At 35.0% G+C, this 25,303-nt stretch overlaps 1 protein-coding gene across 1 annotated transcript in view; it reads right to left on the bottom strand.

Moving 5' to 3' along the window:
* Window positions 1–25,303, bottom strand: part of trio (trio Rho guanine nucleotide exchange factor) — a 1,056,141-nt gene that overhangs the window by 796,403 nt on the left and 234,435 nt on the right. The gene's annotated exons all lie outside the window — the stretch shown is intronic.

The following is a 25,303-nucleotide window of genomic DNA, read 5'->3' on the forward strand; positions in this document are numbered from 1 at the left end:
GCTAAGGATGAACTACATTTTTATCTGTATATGAAAAAATCTTCATGACTATAGCCAAATGTGGACATAAATGTATTGCAGCACACTAATAAATTATATTACACAAAAATGTGTTATAAATTTTGTACAAATTAAATTGGAATGCTTATTTGGCAAAAGTTACAAATTTTCTAAGGACGTAGTTAAGGAATTACTGTACAGAACTTGCAGAAAACTATGCAGAGAGACATTTCAGTATGGAATATGTCTGTCCTGAACTATGAAGCAGCTCACAACATCATTCCATGCTTAGCACCAAGTGATTCAGGAATTCCTGAGGCAAACCGACCCACTCCTCCTCCTCCTCCTTCAGAAAAAGGATAAGACCTTGTTTGTTTTCTGGAGAGAAATCTTGAGTAGCAATAAGTCTTCTTATTCTATTCCACATGTATCCTATGGGATTAAGATCTGGGAAGCGTGCTGGCAACTCAATTCGATTAATATTCTCAGCCTCCAGAAGCACTCTACTGCTCGTGTAAGATGTGGTGCAGCATTGTCATCCATAAAAATGAATTCTTTGCATCACAGAACAATAGAACTTAACATTGATGAATTTCTTTGCAATATCGTTCATCAGTAATAACTTTAGTTTAATCCTTTATCCAAGTGCGAGCAAACAAAGTTTGCACCTGAAAGTATCTTCAGGACTGGGATAAGGTGGTACAACACTAGGACAACTCGTTGCAAAGGTGGAGCAAGCTACCAACACGCCTATCTCAGTATCTCCTATAATGCAAAACACATCTCCTTGCGGATATGTCTAATGTTATGCATTAAGGGAAGGGCCACTACCCAGACTAGTTTCGTCCTTTATTGAGGTCTCTTCAGTGGGAGCCAGGTCCAAGTGGAGATACCAGGCAGAAGCATTAGCAGGTCATCTCTACCTATAGGAGTTGCCAAATGGTGTGCCACCCTTTTTTAATAAATTACTCTGGATTTAGAGAAAGATGTCGAAAGTTTATTTTTCACTTGGTTAGAGTATAATAAAATTAGTTTAATCCTTTATCCAAGTGTGAGCAAACAAAGTTTGCGCCTGAAAGTATCTTCAGGACTGGGATAAGGTGGTACAACACCAGGGCAACTCGCTGCAAAGGTGGAGCAAGCTACCAACACTCCTATCTCAGTATCTCCTATAATGCAAAACACATCTCCTTGCTTTGTACCACCTTATCCCAGTCCTGAAGATACTTTCAGGCGCAAACTTTGTTTGCTCACACTTGGATAAAGGATTAAACTAATTTTATTATACTCTAACCAAGTGAAAAATAAACTTTCGACATCTTTCTCTAAATCCAGAGTAATTTATTAAAAAAGAGTGGCACACCATTTGGCGACTCCTATAGGTAGAGATGACCTGCTAATGCTTCTGCCTGGTATCTCCACCTGGGCCTGGCTCCCACTGAAGAGACCTCAATAAAGGTCGAAACTAGTCTGGGTAGTGGCCCTTCCCTTAATGCATAACATTAGACATATCCGCAAGGAGATGTGTTTTGCATTATAGGAGATACTGAGATAGGCGTGTTGGTAGCTTGCTCCATGTTTGCAACAAGTTGCCCTGGTGTTGTACCACCTTATCCCAGTCCTGAAGATACTTTCAGGTGCAAACTTTGTTTGCTCACACTTGGATAAAGGATTAAACTAAATTTATTATACTCTAACCAAGTGAAAAATAAACTTTCGACACCTTTTTATTAAATTACTCTGGATTTAGAGAAAGATGTTGAAAGTTTATTTTTCACTTGGTTAGACTATAATAAATTTAGCTTAATCCTTTATCCAAGTGTGAGCAAACAAAGTTTGCACCTGAAAGTATCTTCAGGACTGGGGTAAGGTGGTACAACACCAGGCAACGCATTGCGTGCTCGTCAAGTAATTTAATAAAAAGGTGGCACACCGTTTGGTAACTCCTATAGGCAGAGATGACCTTGCTAATGTTTCTACCTCGTATCTCCACTTGGGCCTGGCTCCCACTGAAGAGACCTCAATAAAGGTCGAAACTAGTCTGGGTAGTGGCCCTTCCCTTAATGCATAACATTATACATATCCGCAAGGAGATGTGTTTTGCATTATAGGAGATACTGAGATAGGCGTGTTGGTAGCTTGCTCCATGTTTGCAACAAGTTGCCCTGGTGTTGTACCACCTTACCCCAGTCCTGAAGATACTTTCAGGTGCAAACTTTGTTTGCTCACACTTGGATAAAGGATTAAACTAAATTTATTATAGTCTAACCAAGTGAAAAATAAACTTTCAACATCGTTCACCAGTCATAGTCCCTTTTTCCAGCCTGTAGTTCGGTGTGTCCATAGAGCACAATGACTTCCAACATGATCCCAGCACATTTGTATCTATCCCTTTCAAGAACATTCTCACAATGATAAGCAGTACCATTTACAAGCAAGATCAAGTGTCATCTAGAATCGGAAGAAAGAATGAAATAATTCTCATCTGTAAAGAGTGCATTAGCTCATTGTGTCTTGTCCAATTTTTAAGGAAAAAACACGAAAAACATGATCTACGATGAGAGTGGATAAAGGGATGCACACTATACAGATTTTCAGGTGTATAGGCCTACTTGTCACAGATGTCTTGGCACAGTTTGTTGAGATATCTGGATACCTGTGCTTGAATGGAGTCGATTTGCAAGCTGACTTGACGTGGTGTGTCGATTACATTTTGCTGTTAAAATCAAAAACCTGTCTTCATGCTCCATGATAAAGCGAGGGCGACCCCTCAGCACACGTCTGGAACACATTCCATTGGTTTCAAATGCTGTCCAGAGCCTGAATACAACTCTATATGAGATTCCAAACTCTGTGACAATATCAGTAATTCAGCAGCCTTCTTGAAGCTTTCCAATAGTTCTTCCCCTTATGAATCATCTAGATCAGAGCTTCTTAAGTTGTGGGTGGCGACCCCAAATAGAGTCGCGTAACTGAATGCGGGGGTCGCAAAAAATTTGGCAACATATTCGAGGTTATTGTTTGTAATTCTTTATGTAAATAATAAAATTATATGTATACCAAAGAATTGTCTTAAAATAAATTTCTTTATGATTTATTACCAGTAAATGTTTGATTTGTATACCTATTTTATATATCTATATACCCGCGGTTGCATAAAAATTACTCGGGTGAAAAGGGGTCACGAGTGGAAAAAGTTTAAGAAGTGCTGATCTAGATCATGTATTTGACACAATACAAGACATTCAAGTTTGCAATTTTATTCCTTCATGAAAAGAGCTTCTTTCAAATGCAATTTGCTTAGCGCAGCCTTTTGTCTTCTATCCTGCTGAGTGCTACCATATGACCCCTTTGTGTGCGATTCGAAAATCGCTTTCTACTCGAAATCATCAGTTTAATCTGTAAAGTTTAAAATCGTCAAATTACCACAAGACGATACCTCTGAATTTGCGGTTGTAATCTTCAGAAATAGTGTTTGTCATTCGATTTTGGACACCAGTGTACTTACAAATTAATCACAATCGATGTAACTCCCTGTGTCAATAAAACTGACAAAACACAATCTTACTTCAGCTTAAAGAAGAATAAAAAATAAATATACTATGAAAAAAAATCGCTTCTTGTTATAGCCGGCTTTTAACTATTTGAGCCAACTAAGCTACCAGGATCTGTAGCTCAGCCAGTTTCAACGATGCATTCTGTTGGAAAGACCTAAGTTCCAATCCCCTAAGACAGTAGTGTTCAACCTTATTTACTATGCGAGCTACTTTTCTACACTAAGTTATTCGGCAATCTACTCTCTTATATAGATCATGTTCCCCCAACTTGATATCTGATTACGCACAACTATGCAGTTAAATGCGCTCACTCACTTCGGAGGACCCACTCTCCCACCTCTAAAAACTTTAATGAAACTAAAAACTTTGTGTATTTAAAAATTTATTTATCACTTTTAATTATTTTAATACAACAATTAAAACAAATATATTGTAATAAAATATTGATTTCTCTATTTTGGAAAACTAAAGTTAGAAAAAACAACAGATTGATTACAAACTCACAAGTTACAGGAAATGCTGGTTGATTAAAAAAAAAAAAAAAAAAAAAGTTAATGTAAAATTTGGCATTGTTTGGACCTCACAATATTTTCATAGTCAGGTTGATATGAAGAAGTGGCTCCCTTCGCTGGCCCATCTTGGAGTATACTGTATTTACTGCACCTGCAACATACCATACATAGGAAAAACAGGATGCACAATTCCGATCAGACAAAAAGAACATAAACGACACATCAAATATAATAATTATGGTGAAGCTGGCCTTTCTGATCATGCCCTGAACACCTTACATAGAAATGTCTGGAAAAGCACTAGTTGTCTACATCACACCAAAACATGGTATGAACACAAATTTAAGGAAGCCTGTGAGATCATTATCAACCACCTCAATCTAAACAATAATGATGTTCTAAAAATCCCATACATATGGAAAACATATATTCGTCCCAGGAATCTTTCCTCTTTAAGAACAACTATAAATAGGACTGTAGAAAATCCAGGATCCTAAATCTAAAATAACAACTTTAATACTAAAAAAATAGGACATCACTGTTAAATAAAAAATCCGTAAGAAAGAATGTTTATTCATGTTGTAATTTATAAATAATTTTTTAAATCAAAAATAACAATTGTAATAATAGAAATAGGACATCACTGTTACTGGAAGAAAAACCATCCCTAAGAAAGAATGTTTATTCATGTAATCATAAATTAAATCTAGCTTGATGTAATTTTTTTTTTCACTAGAGATCATGCCAGTAAGTAGCATGTGATCAAATCATTGTTTCTCTAGCTTTCGGTTTGAAATGTAACATAGCATGTCTTGTATATTTATGTATGCCCCAGATGATCTTGATATGAAGCACGAAACGTCGGGATAATAAAAAGAGTCATTTTATCACGGTTGTAGAATCCATAATTTCAAAAATGAATGCTGATCAACGTGTAACACTAAAAGAAAGGATGAAGAAGTGGCCAATCGCAGACAATCATTCAAATGATCATTTGTAATTTGGTTTCTTAATTTATTTTTTATGACGTTCGTATTTGAAAAAGCGGATTCTGACAAGTATGTCAATCCGAAACACGACAGAATTTTTCATGCAATATCAGTTAATATTGGAAATTTTTCATGTGTATACTTCCAAATGACTTCATTGTTTATTGATTTTAAATGTAAACTATTCTTAATGTTTATTATCTCAAGTTCTACTTCAGCTTGATTTATATCAAACAGCCCACTAATTTTATTTGAAATTTCTGTGATGTTCAAGTTTTCTTGAAATGGATTATTGATAAAAGATACAATGATTTCAGTTTTATTAAAATCTTTAAATCTTGAATTTATTTCTTCCTCAACTAATTCTATTTCACGAATAAATTCTTTTAAATCACAGCGAAGCATTTCTTGATTTTGTTCAAAAAATTTTTAATAAATATGGGAGATGTCTAAATTCATGGTCATTTATATTTTTCTTTAATAAAAGTAAGTATTGTTGGAAACTTTTTATTGAACTTAACATGTCAATTAAATTTGTATCTCCACCTTGTAACTCTAAATTTAAATTGCTTGATTTTGTACAGAAATCTACTAAAAATGATAAGTGTAACAACCATCTTTTATCACTCAATTCTCCTTTTTCATCAAGAAAAATTTTTATATTTAATTAATACAAGAAATCTTTCTAAAAATTGACTTCGGCTGTGCCAGCGAACATTATTGTACAATAGATGTTCCCTATCATCATCTGCCTGTAATTTAAATAACCACCATTGCAGGGCTTTTCCTCGAACAGAATTTACAATTTTAAATGTAATATCCAAAACATCTTTTGTGTTTAATCTTTTACTATACAGTACTTGTTGGTGGATAATACAGTGGTACATTAAAATATCTGGATATTTGTCATTGTTTTTACAAAATGAAATGAAGCCTGATTTATTAAATCAGGCTTCATTTTATTATGTAAAAAATTCATCAAATGCCGAAAAAATGTCTTCTCCCCTAGTCCTTCCCAATAATGGTACAATTTTCAAAAGTTCTTCACTTGAATAATCTTGAAATACCATGCGAATAAATACCATTAACTGGGCAGTATCAGTGAAGTCGTTTGATTCATCAAATTGTAATGAAAACGCAACACACTGGTGAATGTCTGACATTAACTGAGTATTCAGATCGGCACTTAAAATTTCAACTCCTCTCATAATTGTTGTTCTGAAAAGTTGTAAATCTTTAATATTCGAAATTATTTCATTTTTATTTTTAAAATCAGAAAATAAAAATTCTGCTGCTGCAAGAAACTATTCTTTTATTAACTCTCCATCAGTAAAAGGCTTTTTTGCTTTTGCTAATAAATGACACACTTTCAAAGATGCAATAGTGGCTGCTATTGGTTTATTTATTACTTTCAAAATCATATTTTGTTGTCCAGAAAGTCCTGCCTTTAAATTTATAATTTTTGATTCACTTATTTCGGAATTTTGGGAAAAATCTTCATCATATTTTGCATGTAGCGATCGAAAATGTCTCTCAATATTACCTTTTTTTGGAATTGCTACAGATGAATTACAAATCAAACAACAACACTTTTCCATTTACCATTGTAAAGAAATAATCAAATTTCCATTCCTTGTGAAAACGATACGTCTTCGATTTCTTTGATACACTCATGATTATCCTCAAATTAAAAAAATAATAATAACAACATTTAAATATTTCATTAAAATAAAAAATTGACTCCCACTGATTCAAATTAATTCATTTACACGGACTTATAAGAAAATTACCGATTTGACAATTTTAACAAAAATTAAATAAACAATAGCAATACACTTAAAGAGAATTAAAAAATAATACAAAATTATGATAAATAAAATATTACGTTTTCAGTTTTAATTAAATTTGTAAGTAAGGAGGAATAAACAAGAAATCGACAAAAATCGCTCGCGATCGACGGGTTGAACACCACTGCCCAAGTAGGATGCGAAGACTATCGCATACGTCCTATAATCTCTTACAAACTACAACAGCCTCGTTATTAAAATGTGTCTCTCAATTAATAAAAACCTTTGCTAAAACATTCAAGTTATGCTTTAAAATATTAACTTTACAGGCACATAAAAGAAATAAATTATCTGACAATATTCTCTCTTGGCGCCTCCCTTATATACGATTATGTTCCCAAACTCGGATATTTCTCGGATTCACACACTGCTTATAAATGACCAAAACTTAGCAGAACGTACAAAAGGGTCTCCATGAGATATATCCTCGTTAATCAATACAATAATCTCAGCCATTATTTTTTTTAAATATGAACAAAATATTTACGAACAGATGTTTGGTCTTCCGATAGACCAAAACATTAGCGGACAACTTGCTTGACTTTTCCTCACCCATCTACCTATTCGGCAGGGATTTCTCTGATAAAATTTCCATAATAAAATCATATTTCATTATTAACACCTTAACCACAGATCACAATTCGCCAAAAAAAAATAATAATAATAAATCTGATCCTAACAAGATCGTCACTACATAAATTACAAAAGTGCATCATAAACCTACAAATTTCTGAAACTACTTGCACTTTCAACGCTATCATCCTTAATGCATAAAAAAAATCGGTCATATTAACAATTTATTTATGCTTACAAATACTCAATAACCATTGTCCTAAACCAAGAAATCATACACCAAATAGTACTGCGGCGCCCACAATATCCTCATCTCATAGACTGGTCTTCATTCATCTCAAAATCGTGTCTGCTCATCCCCAAATCAACACACCAAAAACTTGTATAATTTTAAAGTGTCCATATATATCCATAACATTTATAAAGCTATCAAACCTATCTTCAAACATTACAGTTTGCATATTTGTTTTCCCCACCATTAATAAACTATAAAACTTAAACATAAAAAAAACTACAATAAAGCTATCCGATATACTACTTACTATGTCATGTTGTTTGTCTACATACTGTGTTCGCTATTAAATAAATATTAAAATCTCTCAAGAAAACTTTTAAAAAAGTGCATCAAACAAGTGATCATATTTCTGCTTCAGAATTTCAGGTATATATATTTTTTCAATGAATATTCTGTTTAATATCAAAATTTAATTACCATAAATTTAATTGTAAGCATTTGATTTGAAGCGTTAAAGGTAAGTTAAAAGGTTTCGGTTTCTTATACATAATGCTTAGTCCATTCTTCTATTACTGAATCTAGAGTGTGCTTCACAAAAATGATCAAAGCAAGCACCTGAACACTCGTTTATATTTGATGAAATTCCTTAAAAAATATCCACCGGTTACAAATTTTATTTCAAGATTTGCGAGAGGAAAACGTGTTGAAAGTATATACTGGAATAATTTCCCTCCACTGGGTAGATGAAATTAAATAAAATTTGGGAATCAGAAAGCAAACAACACCCATGTAGTGCCAATAAAAACGGAAATACAGTGAGGGGGGGGGGGTCAACCAGTGGTCTAACATTGATTGTTCAACGAAAATAACTGTACTAAAAATACCCACATGACCAAGAAACATATACTATTTAGCATGTTCAGCTGACTGTTTACAAACATACTCGGATATTGTCGATACACCTTGTTCTATATTGCCATCTTCGCGAGCACTACAAAACACTATCAGCGACAAATTTATGGTTTTCAAAAGTGACTCTGAAAATAAACGAAACAGCAAAGTTCACCTAATTCTCAGGCCATGAAGAATCTCAACATGAGGTCGAACCGTTATTCCAATAAAAATTATCGAAATTAAACTATAATTGAACCGCATCGACATGTACATTCTAACTCTCAAATGTTATCCTGACCAATGCTCCTTCTAATTTTTGTTGGCCCATGTGCACAAAACAAAACTGAAGATCTCTTTTTACAGAAAGCCTACACATACAAATAGATACCTTCGTGCGCAATCTCATCATTACTAACCCCAAAAGCTTGGCATCATTTCTACATTAGGTAAAAGAGCTCGCTCCCTCGTCAATGAAGATGAAGAAAAAATTGCCAAATAACTGAGGTTTCTTCTAACAGCTTTTCAGGACGGTTATCGTAAAAAGGCCATTAATAAGCTCCTGTTTAATCCACCTGCTGACCCTATTCATATAATAATGATGTAAATAGTTTTATTTCTCTTCCATATATCACCTCCATTTCACCAAAATTCTCAAGAAACATAAAATCCGCACTTGACTCCTCTAACCAAGCTCCATTCCTTGCTTCGTACAGAAAACCAAAACACGACAGCTTAAACTATTCAGGATTTTGCAGTCTTTGGTGTAACTGCAAGATCCCGCATTTTGGCCAGACAGACAAAAAAAATAAAAAATAGAGAGAGAGAGAGAGGAACATATGAGAGACATCACCTATGGCAGAACTAGAAACGCCCTTCTATCCAATCGCGTACTAAATTCTGTTAGCCTTGACGATGAAGATTCTCCCACTAATCCACTGATCTGGGACAAATCAGAAAACATTTTTAGATGCTACGACAAGACTGGAAAAAAAAAAAAAAAAAAATTGAATCAACAGAAATTGTCCTCAATCCTGTCCACTTTAATACTAACCTAAGCTATAACTGCTCTGATTGTTACTCCCCGGCATCCAACTGTGGCGCACAACATGCTCAACAAAAGTGTTGGATCCAGAAAGCCTTCAAACGTTCAGCAATCGGTTTGTAACATACCTGTTGTTTTTTTAGTAATGTATATTTTGTATTTCTCTTTTTTCACTTCCTTGTTAAACACTCGATGAAGTCTTCTGGGAAGACAAAACTAATCGTTCGTTCAAAATAATAAATGGTCTTCTATATATTGTCATCCCTCTGTTTCATCATTTAAGTTTCTTTTATACGTGCGCGCGCGCGCACACACACACACACAAAGAGAGAAGGCGCGTTTATTCATAGCTGAATAACAGTCTCATAAATTGTACCTAAAAGTTGATATTCAGCATAATTTCTCTAGACGCCAATACATTTCGATCATACTTCATATTAACACTGGTTCTTCAATTCATCCATTTTACTTCGTGGCTAGTAGATTTTACTTTATTTTATTATTATTATTACTTTTTTGAATTAGCAAAAGAAATCCATGACTGGATAGAGACGGGGCACTGAATCTCCCCTATGCGATTCGTTCTTCCATAACCTGTTTTAGGGATTTTCCCATTTGTCTGTAATATGGGACATTACAATCACACCAAGGGCAAAAAACACTTTAGGCACTTAACATTGCTGTGTTTTGACTTTGTTGTAGTTATTGACGATTTTTGCCAACTAGGGTGTAATGGAGTCGATGCCGTAACAGGGAGAACTATCCTTTTATTTCACTTTCATCAGCATCATGTCATTTTTGTGGATGAAGTAAGTCGTGTGACAGTTCTCTTATCATATTCTGAAATATGGCAACGAGAAATTGACCTCTTTCTACAAAGAGGTCAATTTCTACAAAATCTATTTGTAGAAAGAGAAAGTTTTACGTCTAGAAAGGGAAGCGAACTGTTAGTCTCTGTGTTTAATTTTAGGATGCTGGTTGCTCAGATGGTTAAAATGTTCTTGGAGAGTAACCATAACTCATATCAAGAACAACAAAAAAATCGGTGTATCTTTTCTAGAGTACTGGTTGTAAGGGTGAGTGCTTGCAGCTATTTCTTCAAATGCTTCCATATACACTGTTCGAAAAAAAAGTCAACGGAAACGACCATGATCAAGGTGCATCGTGCCATGTAACGAGGCGTTGTGATCTGATGTCATATTGTAGGCCTATCTGTTCGGCAAATTGTTGACAATTTGGGCAATCCTAGGTCACCAATCCATACCGAGATGGAAGTACAGGGAGTCAACTGCAAGCGCAATTCTCAGTGGACGACCCACCACACTCACCGAACATGTACGTAGGCTGCTACGAAGGATAATAGTTAAAAAATGAAACTGCCATTCGTCGGCCAATATGTTGAAAGCAGAGTTCCGAGCATCGACTGGAACACCAATTTGCACAAAAACATTCAGAACCGAGGCTCACAACAAGGGTTTCCATGGTAGGACTGCAATATGCAAGCCTCACATTACCCGAACCAATAGGCAGAGTCGTCTTCAGTGGTGCAAAGAATGTGTACAGTGGGACGTGGAAGCTTAAAAAGTTGTGTTATGGAGCTACAAATCACGCTACACCATCTACCGAGCAGATGGACTGGTGTGGATCTGGTGGATGCCCGGTGAACGTCTCTAAAAAGAATGCGTAACCGGAACTATGAAATTCAGAGATGGCGGTGTGATGGTATGGTCCTGTTTTTGCTGGTTTGGCCTCAGACCTCTGGTTTAAGGTGCCACAAACAGTGAACTCAGAGAGGTGTCTGAACATTCTGGACAATGCAATGCTCCCTACTTTGTGGGGTTTTTACGGAGCTGACCATTGTCTTTCAGCAAGACAACGCACTGTATCATAAGGCTGCTGATGTAACTGAGTGGTTTGTGGACATGACCATCATTAATTCCATTGTAGCTCAACTGTGAGGAATGTAAGAAACAACTACTCTAAATCTATTCGAAAACGGTTGTACCATGTGGCATATTCCGGTTCCTGTGGAAGAGGAAGCGAACAACCTCCTCTTCATTTTATCCGGACTGGACTGATTTCGGATATTTTAAGCAACATGTATATAAAAAATAATAAAAACCAATATATTCCAAAATTAGTCGAGAAAAGTTGGACGATGCGACATGTAGAGGTGCATCAATCAATGTCTCCCCTGCTGTTACAACACCTTTCATGTTTGTTCGTAAGAAATATAAAGGAAGAACTTACCAGCCTTACTTATCAGAACAAGTGGCGGTTTACACAGAAATTGCTGACCATAAAGCAAAATATAATTCGTGTTAGAACCTTCAAAGCAGTATAGAAAATGTAGTTTTAATGTTTCTGTAATCAGAGGCATAGCTAGGGAGGTGCGACACTTTGAACTTTTGCAGTTAATTCTAAAATACAGTCTTGAGAACTAATTTCCAAATATTGTAATACTACTGCAAATTTTCCTCACAATTGCTGTAAGTGTAGCTAGTTGTGAGAGGAGTTTTTCTAAATCAAATTGATTAAGAATTACCTATATTACTATGAAACAGACTTCGCCAATGTCATTGACGATTTTGCTAACAGAAAAGCAAGAAAATAACATTTTAGAATATTGAAATTAAAGTTTTACTTCAAAGATAAACATAGTGTTTTAATTTTTTTTCCCTAAACGTCGTTTTGACTTTTTATAGTATTTTTTGGTGTGCAATGAGATGGGTGGCAAGCTCAGGGAACGCCCCTGACTGCAAAAGCTCTAGCTACACTACCGTATGTAATGTACCATTGATGACTACGCGAATATGCGATATTCACCATGAACATTCCGGCTGCAATTTCAAAAAAAGAAAACGTGATCGCATTGGAACAGGGTTGGAAAAGTCCAGCTACCAAAAAAGTGAACTGGCCTTTGTTTAAAACTGCCTTTTATGATTTCTGAACTAAACTGGAACAAGAGAAATGTTCATTTTCAGAGAAATACATGTGCCTTTTAAACATCAGTAAAATTAACATCTTGGCATTTCTGAAATCACCCAGGAAAAGCTAACAGCTTCCAATAAAAATGGATTACTAAAACGATCTTTAAAAAAAAGTCAAATCCAACCCTGTAATCAGTCAGAAAAATTTCCTATTTAAAGAGAAATCTCATGTCTTCATCTTTTCAAAAAAAATAATATCTCCATAGGGATATAACAAATTAACTAACACGAGCTAAGTCTTTAAGCCATGATAACTGCAATGCACCTATCTATTTAATGAAGACAGCACACGACCACTATGCTGTCTTCTCTCAATAACAATACCTTTTTTTTTTAAATGAAAGTTAGTCAAGTGAACTTTAACTTCACAAACATTTGTACCCACAGTAGATTCGAAACCATAGCCTGATGGGTGGAGAACGAAAATACTGAATCAAATACACCCTACTTATTTTCTTCATCTGACAAACCGTGTAGGGTTCAAATGTTAGTCCTCCATAATCAGCATCTTAAACATTGATTTCCTTGCGATTCTCCAATGGGACGAGAACACTTAGTGAACTTCAATGCTACTAAAACATAGTTCTGTATTATTTCTCGTAAGAAAAGCTTTACTTCTTCTAATCTTTGATACCACCTAGATCTCCTGTCAACATTGGATTTCTCTTACTGTGCTGATTTTTACCTCTAGCCTTTCCGAACATATCACATCCACAATTCTTCAACCTCCAGAAAATCTTTTATTGTTCTTTCCGTCCAGTACACCACAAACACTATATAAATCCTAAATTCGCTGCAACACAGCATCCACATTTGGAGTGGTGCATCTAAAACATCCACTTGATGCTATGCAGAAAAAGGCAGTCCGCTTAACGAGTGAACCCTCTCTCACACAGTATTCATAGTTTTTCATCTAGTTTCCTTTAAGTATGCAAAAAACGAGAGCAGCTGTCTGCCATCTAAACCTACATGGTTCAGTTTCAAACCTACCGAATCGACTTCTCATTCACCTCTCTCATTCCATCTACCTCTGTTCTAGAACACTGTTTCCTCCAAGGACTGTATACGGCTATTCAAGAAACGCATCAGCAAATTTCTTCTTTCCCTAATCATTCCTATCTATACGGCTACTATGTTATGTTTCGTGCAATCTATGTTCCGATAAAATGATGGCATTTTATATTAGAATAGGGAAAAAAGTTTGTTTATTTATATATATATATATATATATATATATAAATAATATATATATGTTAATAATACCAAGCAATTTTTAAACCTGGTTTTACTCCATTTCCCAAGTAAGCAAACAGACAAATAAGTCAAGTTTGCGCTAGATCAGCTAGACTTGCAAGTGATGCAAGTCTAGCTGATCCTGCACTACCTGTAGGATCAGCTAGACTTGCATCACTTGCAGGCGCAAACTTGACTTATTTGTCTGTTTGCTTACTTGGGAAATGGAGTAAAACCAGGTTTAAAAATTGCTTGGTATTATTAACATTTATTATACCCAAGGTAAAATACTTTCTACACACACACATATATATATATATATATATATATATATATATATATATATATATATATATATATTCATTTTTTATATAAACTGACTAAAAATCCGAGAATTATAACAAATTGAGATTCATTGGATACACAACATGTTTCGTCGGGATCGACTTCACCAGGCGTTAAGAACATAGAAAGCTATTAACAGACACTGAAAAAAACATTGAGACACTGTAAAGCTATAAATTCGACTGTAAATTACAGTTATTATGAACTTGAGCTATAGTTCGTGTTAAAGTTCTATTGTTGTACATCTGTGCGTGTGTGGATCCACGAGATCGCCAGTATCTGATAGTAGAGCTGAGTCAGGCAAATTATAGCTGAGATTATTGTTCATATGAAGAGGGTCCAAGGTAATTTCTTTTGACTCGACAATGCGGCGTTCTACCTCATCGTGGCAAATGTGCAAGTTTGAAGTTGTTGTCCAATTTACTTCATGTTGGCGGCTTTCGTTATTTGTGTTTATTGAAAACAGGACATGGCCTGATAGGGCAGTAGCCCTGGTTCTCTTGTAAGCAATGTCTCTCTCTGGTGTTCCTCGAGACGTAGGAGGATAGATTTTTCCGTTTGGCCATAGTAAGGTTTTCCGCACTCACATGTGATTTTGTATATACCTGGGAAATGTAGAAGGTTGTGAGTTTGTTTGTAATTGCTGAAACTTGATCTTATTTTTGGAAGAGTCGAGAAGAACGTTTGTATGTTAAACTTATTTAAGATTCTACTCAGTTTTTTGGATAGTATGCTGATATATGGCAAAGAGATATAACCTTTGGTGTCGTCTTGTGTCTCTACGTTGCTGGTGGAATAATTGTTTGTTAATACTTTTTAAAGAGTAACCATTGCTTTTAAAGGTCCATTTAAGATGTTGTAGTTCTTTTTTTAGTTCTTCTTCATCTGATAGTACAGATCTTGCACGATTCGCAAGAGTTGATATAATACCCAACTTTTGCACTGGATGGTGATGCGAGGACGCATGCAAATATCTGTCCGTGTGTGTTGGCTTTCTAAATATAGAGACGTATTGATTCAGGCGTCTTGGTGAGTTTAATATCAAGGAAACAGAGGGAACTATTTTCTTCAATCTCCATGGTCAATTTTATATCCTGATGGAGGTTGTTTAAATGGTTGGGAAACCTGTGAAGATTCTCAATACCATGCTTCCATATGAGGAATATATCGTCCACATATCTAAGCCAAATTCTTGGTTTTAAACTAAAAGAGGAGATTGCCTTTTGTTCAAAATCCTCGAAAAAAATGTTGGCTAATATAGGAGAGAGGGGGCTTCCCATAGCTAATCCTTTGACCTGTTTATATAGTTTACCTTCGAATTCAAAATAGCCAGAGTTTACACAGTGAGATAGTAGAGAGAACATTTTATTTGAAATCTTGTTCTTTAAAATATGGAGAACTTCTTGTGTCGGAATGTTGGTAAAGAGTGCTACCACGTCAAAGCACACCATGATGTCAGAAGACTTGAGTTTTAAGCCATTGATTTTAGAGACAAAATCTGTTGAGTTTATTATATATTATTATAATTTATATAATAAATTATATATATTTATATATAATCGAACAGGAACTAAATTCATATAATAATGAACGCAATAAGCGTGAAACAGCAGACGATTGTCGTATGACATTTCATTTGAGTCCCACAGGCTTAGCCTAGACAAGGGTATCTCAATAGTTAACCAAAAAAAAAATTAATGATGTGGCGAGTTCAACAAAACAAATTTCTGCTTTAGAGAATTAGGAAATTCTCCATCATTTCTATTTAAATCCACTGTTTCTGGAGAAGTTTCACAACATACTGTGCCAATGTGAGAAGTATTAGGGTGCATGAAAAATAACTCCCCCCGACTTTGAATTATTATAAAAACAATAATGTACAGTGTGGATCATACTTATGTGTAAATCGTGGAACATACCCAAGAAGTTAAACATTCCAAACCAGCTACTTGCAGCAATAACTAGCATGTATCAAAACGACCAAAGAGCTGTAAGAATCAAATAAAAACTTAGAATCGAAATCAATAAACAGAGAAGTCCGTCAAGTATGCTCAAAAACATTAAAGAAATAGAAGAAAAATCAGCATTTATATTGGATCGTGGAATTATACTTAATATCATTTGGGAAATCAATACGGGAACTCTAAAAAATAAATAAATAAAAAGTGGAACGGAAATCAAATGGAACTATTATCATAGCAAATAACACGGGAACGAGAGTTGGAAGGAAGCCTAGAGAATCTGTAAGGATAAGATAACAGGAGGAGAAGCCGATTGCATGTGTTAGATGGTTATGAATGTCAAGTATTCCAGCAGGTTGGTCAACAATTTGAGTTAAATGACCACTTCATATCTCCCAATCCTGTAAGAAGGGAAAAAAATACAGCCTGAGTTCATATTCTATTAACATGAACGTCGTCAAGGAACATAACTTCATGTTAGAAGAGTTTCAGTGTAAGAAATCATGTTTCAGATATAAAAAGGCTTCCTTTGGAGATGGTAGAGGTGAGAAATTTGATTAATGCTGACGCAATTCAGACATGATAAAATACTACACACAAATTATGTAAAATTAAATTAAATCTAATGATTTTTTATTAAATGTTTTCATTTTATGTAATTTACATGCGTAGTACTTTTATCAAGAGATGAGGAATGAAACCAAGAAGGCAGGACAAAAAAAAAGTGAACCAAAGAAAATTTTAAATTTCAGCGATAAGCGTATGCTAGTGTAGAATACATCTGTGCGCGAATGCAAGAATGCCGCTTTTATAATAGAAGGAATCATATGAATGTTCGGTAGTTGGTAAGAATTGACATTATTGGTAGTTTATGAAGGTATATGTATTGCGTTTCACTTCTGAACTGTCAATAACATGAAATATAGGTCTCTTCTTAATATTTTGCTATGTTCATGATAGTAATAAAACAAATCGAAGGCAAAAGGGAGCCGTTACAAAAACAACCCAAAGGAATGATTCAATCTCACTGTTTTCAAGGTTCTTTCCTCCACTTTTCTATTTATTTCATCCATTTACTCTTCCGACACATCTCTTGCACGAGAGCCTTACTAAGGGTCTACTCTTATCAAGGTCATCTTAACTAGACTAGAGGGCCCATATTTCTATAACGCCCTATCTTCCCACAGACATTTCCCTCGACTAATCACACAATGAACAATTGATGTAGTACCCCTTACTTCCTCCGCTTAGCATCAAGTCAGCTTCCATTCTAAAGTGCGATTATAGTTCACAGTGTAGGTCCCTTTTATTTCAAATTTTGACATATGCGTTTTATACTTTCATTTTCATTTATCAGTTGCATGAAAAGTACAAGCAAATTATATCTACTTTCGCTACATAACCATAACATCGCATTCTACACTGGAGTAATAAATAATGTTTGTCATTAAAATATCAGTTAACTGATATATATATTCCCCTCCCTCGATGAAACTAGTATCGCTGTTAATTAACAGTAATATTTAATTTTGTTACAATAATGTCCATATCATTTCCAGCTATAGTGAAATTTCCTTAAAACAATTTAAATTTGTAGATCTACAAAACGAGATTGCATCCAATAATACAGGATGCATTATTGGATGTAAGTATTCGTGTTTACTTAGCATTTCCTGGAAATCCCAAGTAAACACGAAACGATAGAAAAAAGCTTTTAGCAAATGTTTTCATCCAATTGTTAAAAAATAAACTTTTTTTACTTCATTCAAATGCAAGTTTAAATGAACAAGTGAAAAAATATATATCTGATTGAAATAATCCAATTACAGTAAGCAAATCTAAAAAAAAACACTTAATTTCTTAATCGTCGTTCTTTCAAAAAATTAACTAACAATCTTTTCTGAAATGTGTGGCATATTTATCAATCAAACTTCCTCATTACACTTTTGTATTATTATCATACAAACACCTCCTCCAGTCGAGACTCAAAGAATATACTTGTGGTTTTTTTTTTTTTTTTTTTTTGCTCAAGAGATACAAAGAGTCAGCATCACTTTTATCAACCTCTCTATGCATTTGGAAAACACAACAAGATAAAAAAGAGGTCTACCTGGAAGGCGTCTAACCTGGGCAGGAGTTCTCGAACTACTTCCAGAATACACTGAAATAACTATACCAGAGCATCGAAGAACTGCTGAGGAGAAACATAACAAAGGCGGAAAATCTGTCTGGGTCAGGTTTACTGACATATGTTCCAGAGCCAAATAACACTGCCCTGGCAGATGACACCAACATGTCGAAAACTAAGCATCGCTGTAGTTTGTAAATACGAAATCAAGCCTCACACAACGGTGCTATTTCACGGTACTCCGCGCCTACTGACGTTGACGTTTTCTCATTGGTCAAGCAGTTCCGCGACCGATTACAGGTTGTCTAACAGTTCAACAGGTAACAGAGAACAGACTTTGCATGGTAACTGCAAGCACAGAGCAAGTCGGTTCGTGCTACACCCGGTAAGTTTGGGGGATCGGCAAAATGAGAGAGCGAAGCTATGACATCACTGAACTTGTGCAAGCCGTGAAATACGGAACATACTTCCCTGAAATAGGATTGTAAGTAGAGTAAAAGGTTATAAATTAAGGACACACTCATTCACTCGTATTAAAAAATAATAATAAAATAAACTACTTATCTAACTAGATATCATATCAATGAATGCAGTGAGCCGTTTCTACCTATTTTATTTCCAAAGGCAGATAAAAATAATATACTCTTTTCCGTTCTTAAAATTCATTGCAACATCCAAAAGAGAAGAAACGAAGGTTTCTCAAGATTTAATTTGTCTAAATTTGTAGAATGCAGAAATTTCATTACATGCTGCTCAATAATTTTCTCGATTATTCAAATTACTCAATTAGCAACAACTGCGAGGCCCCACAATAAATGGAGAATAGAAGTGGATTCTCCCCCAGTGTTATCCCCCCCCCCCTTCAACACTCACTCTTGAAAGGAATTTCAGTATTAAGCCTTTGGCCAGTTTCAGTTTTACGCCATCTCTTTAAGGCCATCTTCTTCAATTTCATTTTGGTTTTATATATTTTAGTACTTCTTTCTTTTTTTAAGTCGATTGAGTGATATCATTCTATTCATACGTCAAATCCGTTTATTTTGATAATTATTTATGGTTTATAAAATTGGCTCCTGTCAACCGTTATTTATCTTATTATTATTATTTTGCCAGTTAATTCAGTGTTCGTGCCTCCTATCTCTCCAAAAAATCATTTCTGCTGATGTTATTCTTTGTTAGTTATTATTTTTCATTAGACCATGTTTCGTTTCCATATAATACATGCAGCCAAAACATTGAATATTCTTAATCTTGAATTTCTTTGTCTTAACATTGTGTGGAACTGTTCTTGCTGCTAACATTAGTATGGGAATAGCGCTTATCACATTCCTTGGAGATTTTAATGTTCATAATTCCAACTGGCTTTCCTTTTCCAGCTACGCAGATCAAACTGGGGTAAAGATACTGATACATATATACTAGAATATTAAACCTTTATAATCTTAAATTGTTCACATGCCTACCACAGAATCAGGCAACCCTGGTTCACTTCCTCACTAGTCACCCTTTTAACTATACTGTGGATGTTGTTTGTCCTCTATGCAATTCAGTCTACAACCCAGGGATGACTTATTCTCCCACGGAGCAACACCCATGAAATTTTTCAGCATGTATCTGGCATTATATAAGAAAACTAACTGGGAGTGATCTTGGTTAATTCTGTCTCGTTGCGTTGGTTGGGTTATGGTTTTCAGTCCTCTGATAAAAAAAATATTTACACTAAATGCACCATTGAATTAAATTCATACTGATATGAAAGCATTTATTCTCCATTCTACTTTAAATTCTTTAAAGTAAATTCTCATGTCTTATCTAATCCTTGGAAAGGCTTAGTTAGATAGAGGATGAGAAGTGCACCAAGTCTGTACAACATAAAAACCGGGATTATCACATATGACTGTCATCGAAATCTCCATAACTTTTTTTTTAATGTTTATAGCAAAGTCCAAAATAACTGCAGACACAATAATGTACGTCCAAAACTAAAAACAGAAACCTGAATCATGCAAAAATGGTAATCATATTACTTGCCAAAATTATTGGCCATGATTTGCCTTGCCCTCCTATCATTCCAAATACACAACAAGCAACGCCCTGTGCTTTTTCACCAGAGACCAAGAGAACCTGGTTCGAAAGTAGGTAGATAGATACCAAAAAAGTGTCCTGGTCCTGAAGACATTTCTCCAACTGCATTGAAGGTTTGTATTCCAGAAATAACTCGTATTGTGTTGACTTTGTATTTTCTTCTATTCAACACAGAATACGAGTTATTTCTGGAACACAAACCTTCAGTGCAGTTGGAGAAATGTCTTCAGGACCAGGACACTTTTTTTGGTATCTATCTACCTACTTTCGGACTAGGTTTTCCTGGTCTCTGGTCACTTTAGCTCTTTCTAAAGTAATGGAGAAAACTATTAACACCCAACTACTCCTATGCTACTTAAATCTACCCAAAAATAAACCATCGCAGTACGGATTCCGCTACTCTAAAACAACACTGGTTCTTCTTAGTTATGTTACGCACTTTTGGACAAATGACATGGAAAAGTTTGGAGAATCTCAAGTAATTGCTTTTTACTATCTCTAAGGCGGGTGATAGAAATTTACTTAGAGATATAAGGTGAGCTTCTAACTTCCGTAACCGGCTTGTCAGCGCTCTTGGAGACGCCTATTACGTGAGATGGTAGGTGAATATCATTAATGCAACTGATGGTGTTCCATAAAACTGTTCTTTCACCTACTTTCTTCTTTTATATATCAATGACCTCCAGTTGACTACAAATATCGAATATAGTTTGGCTGATGACAGATTATACTCCACTTTCTTATAATTTGATAGGCCTTGAAGATCTTAAATTCTGATCTTCAATCGTCAAACCATTCTGATAACCTCGTTAATTTCAATGCTATTGAAATTAAATTCCTATTTCGTGCAAAAAAAAAACTTTTCTTCTAGTCTTCCTTTTGGGACCATCCAAATCTCTAAACAATCTCCGATTTCTCTACTTGGGATTACTCTAACCTCAAATATATTTTGGAATAAACATATTACAAATATCGCCTTTTCAGCGTCTAAAATAACTTTCTTTTTTGCTCGAAGCGTTATTCCTGGGAACTATTAATTTTATACAAATCAGTAAAATCGATGAATACACTCCTCACATTTAAAGTAGCGCTCCTGAAAATTCCTGAGTCAGTAGAGAAGAGGACAATTAGATTGATTAATGACGCATCTCACTCCACACTCTCTTTCGATGTTCAGTTTCTGTTTGCATTTTCGACAAATATTTCCATGGTTAACCTTCATCAAAATTGGCAGTGATGACTCACTCTCTTTCTTCTTCGTTCATTCCTGTTATTGCGATCTTCTTTTAGAACAATATTCCATCTTAGGCATTTCCTAGAGGACACAATCTATAGGTCTTGAAATCCAATGATAGCAAGTTTCTTTTTACTTTAACGTCTATCCACAGTACTAATAGGTTGAATTACCACTCATGAATGGGAATACCATAATATATAATTTTATAACCTCCTCCTCTCCACAAACACCCTTACAATATGGGTTGAAAATTTATCAAAATATATATATGTGTGTAAGAAACATGGACCAACCTTTGAAACGCATTGACAATAAGACATTATTAAACAAATCCAAAATGATCAAGCTATTGTGTAAAAAAGGCCAAAAACAACGCAAATGTTACTGCCACTATGTGGTAAAATAAAGGAAATGAACATGTACAGAAGCAATTGTGGCTATGAAGTAACGAAGGCTTACAAGTATGACTCCACAAATACGCTCACCCACGGTTATAGATTTTGCCAGCTGGTGAGTAGGTGCAGGGTGGACAAAAGAGTAAAATGCTTAGAAAATTATCTTTGCTTAATAAAAGATAATTTTCTAAGCTTTTTTTTTTTTTACTTTAAGAAAATCGATTGTAGAACATACACTATTTCAGACGATAACATATCATGTTAGGGAGCATGAGATAGCAGCACGTCTGCCAGTCTCTTCACTGGATGCTGCTTAAAATTATTGATAATCTTAGGTCAGCTACCTCTCATTGCCTAGTAGTGGATATTGAAAACTGCCGAGTCAGTTTCAAAAGGTTAGACAGGGCTAAAATGGCCTCGCCTACTCCCTATAAAGGAATAAAGGCATTAGCTGATTTTTTAATTATCTGATTTAGAAAACACAGAACACGCATAATGTAAAGATCCATTCTAGTAACAAAAATGAATGTAACAAATTATATTTTCCAGAAAAAAAATAATTTTTACTGTTCTTGCAATTATCATTTATTGACTTCTCCTTTTTAGAGTGGTTTTCACACAATGGTTCTCTAAAAAATTATATTGGCACCAATAATCACTTTATGGAACTCCTATTGGGGAGGGTGAACAGGAATTTGCATAAATTGTCAATCCCTGCTTATTAAGCATAATATAATAAACGCATTGGATAGGGCCTTACACTGTTCCCGAGGTGGCAGGGTCCGAGGCACTAGAGCCTCATGCATCTGTGCATAAGTATGGCCCTGGTCCTTGGATGACTAGGAACACTAGTTACCAAGACTAATATGATTGAATTTGTATCAGAAATAGTAAGTTATTGATATGTGCAGCGTCTTTTTTTTTATTTTTTAAACATCTTAGAACCTGTTTTCATATTGTTCTAGGACCCATCAGGAGGTAGCTGTTTTGGCTTGAAGGTTGGCATTATTTGTGTATGTAGAACATCACATTATATATATATATATATATATATATATAACTTTTTCAGGAACATTGGTGGACTTATCAACCGAGCCGCGACGTTTCACAGCCGTTAGGATTATCACAAAATGGTTCGTGCTCGTTGAACAACTACATCAATTGTGGATAGATGGGTGGAGACAATTTGCAAACCTAAATAATGTTAAAATGCTGGGGGAAAAAACCGTAACTAACTTTCACCGAGAGCATAAATGAAAAAATAAATAAATAAATCTGTTCGTTAATGAACTGTGTTTTACAGTACTTCCTGTTTCTGCACTGTACTTACGAAGAGTCAGAAGGGTTACCGATTTTGGTCACCACAAATTCCTAATTGGTATTTGTAATAACAAGTCAGCAGAAGGTGCAAAATCACGAGTCATCAAAACTCCTATTAATATAACACCGTGGAAAAAATTGTACAGAATGACCAATAAAGAACTTATTTTCATGAATTTCTTAAATCTACTCGTCCAAATTAAATTTTATTACGTTTCTAAGTGTCACAAAATTGAGAAGCATGTTTGACTTGTTTTTCTCTTGTGGTTTATTAAGACAATCTGATCTGCCATGTGATTTCATTTATTAATATTTATTTATTCGTATAAGGGTTTCCCCGCCCCTTTGGGGAGGGGGGGGGGTTTGAGCCCCACTAATAAGGGATTAGGTATATTAGGATATTTATGACTGTAAATCAGTGTGTTTTCACGGGGATAGTTTCCCTGAGGAACGAAAAACCCGAGTTTAGGGGTAAAAAAAAAAACCTTTACCTAACTCATCTTTAATCGAAAGAGACCAGAGCCCGATTCACGTCAATCCACCCAGTTCTTTCCGACCAAAGGACTTCGTCTATACCGACAGAGTTACGGAGACTCTTATGATTTCATTAATTTTATAGAATTTTATTCTTCACAACGAGTTGCAATTTGTGATTTTATTAATTTCAAATAACAAGATACAACCATTTCTGTCTGGCAGATTATTTTTCATAACCAATCAACGTATACGACAAAATTATGTTCATCATCCACTACGGCGGTAAAGTGACAGGATCTGATGAAAATGTATAAAAGGAAGCATTTCGTGCATGATTTTGAATGTTAAAGAAGTTATTTCTAAAAGTTCCCCACATACTGTGCAACAAACTGATATCAAAAAGCCAGAGGCAGTCACTTAAAAAAAGAACGCGGTGCGCATCATGTGGTAAACAACACCCGTCTTCTCCACGCCCTAGTTACGCATCCTAAACTTTAATTTAGTAAACACTTCCCGTTACAGAGCGTGCCCTGCCAACCGTCTCTAACTCTTAACTAATCCCCTCTGCATGGTTCAGTTTTCCCTGAAACCTGTCACATTCCAAGAGGTCACGGTCCACCATTAGTTTAGAATAACATTCTAAAACAGATACTATCATTTTCTCAGTGATCACAACAAACGCGAATTCTATCTAATAACACACTTCGAATATATGAAACATGAAGTATCTTTACAATGTAAATCGTAATTCAAAATGAACTAAAAGGTGTCACCTGTTTTTATTTTTATTGACGCAAATGACAAACGTCATTTGCATATTGCGTCAAATGGTCAAAACATAATACACTGAAAAGTAGACGCATGATTTGCCATACTATCAGGTCTTAAAATGCGCCTAATAATAAACAAAACGATTCTTCAATTTATGAGAGTGGTCTGAAAAGTTGTTGGCCTACCAATGAAAAAACGAATTCATAATTTCAAAATTATTTTTATTTATCAACATAATCTCCCTTAAGACTAATACATTTATTCCAGTGCCATTATCCCGTCCCTGTAGTAGTTCTCAGTAAGATCTGAAAAATACCCCTCTACAGTTTTCACAAAACTGAAACTCTTCCAGAAAGGAAGAGTTTCAGTTTTGGGAAGAGATAGAAGTCAGAGGGAGCTAAATCTGGGGAATATGGTGGATGTTCTCCAACAACTCATACTTCCCCAAAAATTAGAAATTAATTTTCCCACAAAACATCTTTGTGGGCAGGTGCATTATCTGATGAAAGATGATTTTTTTTTTCCTTCTCCAAACCAGGTCTCTTCTCGCGAATTTTTTCATCTAGTCTGGTTAAAAGATCAGAATAATAATTCCCAGTTATTGTTTTACCATTTTCAAGATAATTAATAAACAAAATGCCTTTAGCATTCCAAAACACCGATGCCATGACATTTCCTGCTGATGGAACCGCCTTTCTCTTTTTTGGTGCTG

The sequence above is a fragment of the Typopeltis vanoorti genome, chromosome 2, assembly GCF_054136105.1.
Source record: "Typopeltis vanoorti isolate ZY-2024b chromosome 2, IOZ_Tvanoo_1.0, whole genome shotgun sequence".
In the NCBI taxonomy this organism is placed as follows: domain Eukaryota; kingdom Metazoa; phylum Arthropoda; class Arachnida; order Uropygi; family Thelyphonidae; genus Typopeltis; species Typopeltis vanoorti.